The sequence below is a fragment of the Hevea brasiliensis genome, chromosome 10, assembly GCF_030052815.1.
Source record: "Hevea brasiliensis isolate MT/VB/25A 57/8 chromosome 10, ASM3005281v1, whole genome shotgun sequence".
NCBI lineage: Eukaryota > Viridiplantae > Streptophyta > Magnoliopsida > Malpighiales > Euphorbiaceae > Hevea > Hevea brasiliensis.
The window spans coordinates 8,905,788-8,907,378 of record NC_079502.1 but is presented as its reverse complement, the minus strand read 5'-3'; the positions used below and the strand labels follow the sequence as shown (position 1 = coordinate 8,907,378).

The following is a 1,591-nucleotide window of genomic DNA, read 5'->3' as shown; positions in this document are numbered from 1 at the left end:
ACATTCTCCAAAATCCCTTCAGGATACTTAATTGATCTATCAGCTAACTGAAGAGAAATGTGGGTTGGCTTAAGATCTCCCATATTGAGCTTTTCATAAATAGAGAGGGGCATAAGGCTAATAGTAGCCCCTAAATCACATAAAGCTTTTGTAGAACATGATTCCCCAATGTGGCATGGAATTGAAAAACTCCCTGGATCCTTGAGCTTTGGAGGAAGTTTCCTTTGGAGGATAGCACTACATTCTTCTGTCAAAGCTACAGTTTCATGGTCTTCAAGTTTCCTCTTGTTTGAGAGAATTTCTTTTAAGAATTTTGCATAAGAGGGCATTTGTGAAAGAGCATCAATAAAAGGCACATTTATGTATAGCTTCTTCAAAACCTCTAAGAACTTTCCAAATTGCTTGTCAAGCTTGGCTTTTTGAAATCTTTGTGGAAAGGGAAGTTGTGGCTTGTAAGGCTTTAGAGGTATATACTTCTCTTCCTTTTCTTTAATTTTCTCTTTACATTTTTCTGCAGTTTCTTTCTCACTTTCTTGTTTTTCACCCTCATAAGTTTCTTTCTCATTTTCTCTCTTCTCACTATTTTAACTTTTCTCATTTTTTTCACTCTTCTCATTATTTACAACTTTCCCACTTCTTAAAGTAATAGCTTGGCACTGCTCTCTTGGATTTTCTGGTTGACTTGGAAGTTTTCCAAAAGACTTAGTATTTGAGGAAGATGCTTGTTGTGCAATATGATTTTCCAACATTCTGTTATGTGTTTGCACCTGCTCTAGCCTTGCTTTCATCTCTCTCATCTCCTCATCTCCTCATCATGCTTAGTTTGGTTGGCAAGAATCTGTTGTAATAAAGCTTCTGTGGTGGAACTTTGTTCTTGCTGTTTTGGTGGAGGATTCATATTTTTCTACTGAAAATTAGGCAATGGTTGCCTATTTTGTTGATATGGAATTCCTTGTTGCTGTTGTGGTTGAAAATTCTGATTTGGAATTTGATTTTGCTGATTTCCCCATGAAAAGTTGGGATGATTCCTCCAATTTGGATTATAAGTTTGAGAGTAAGAATTCCCCATTTGTTTGTTTCCATAATTACCAACATATGCAGCTTGCTCTCTATAGTCTACTCCACAGCTGGTAGTTCCCTCTGCATAAGCAACTTGTTGTGAACTTCTAGATGATGATGATGAACTAACCAACATACTCAAATCTTCCATCTTCTTAGCCAAAACATTTGTAAGTGCATCAAACTTTGCATTAATCATGTTGAATGGATCAAGGTCATACATTCCAGCAGCTTGCCTCTTTTAAGTTGGAGCTGGTCCTCTTGGACTACTCCAAAGATGAGTGTTCTTTGCAATTTTCTCCAATAGCTCATAAGCTTCATCTTCATGCTTCATAATAAATTCTCCTCCTGTTTGAGCATCAATAATCCCTCTAATTGCAGGAGTGATATTGGTGTAAAAATTTTGGTTTATCATCCATTTCGGAATGGCATGATGTGGGCATTGTCTCTCTAATTCCTTCCATCTCATCCATGACTCATAAAGAGTTTCATCTTCTCTTGGTCTAAAAGCTGTTATTTGATTCCTCAGTTC

General features: G+C 36.8%; 1 non-coding gene across 1 annotated transcript; it reads left to right on the top strand.

Moving 5' to 3' along the window:
• The first annotated feature begins 1,484 nt into the window (after nucleotides 1–1,484).
• LOC131169923 (small nucleolar RNA R71) lies at nucleotides 1,485–1,591 on the top strand. Its single transcript, XR_009140869.1, has one exon. It is a non-coding gene; the product is annotated as a small nucleolar RNA R71 (small nucleolar RNA).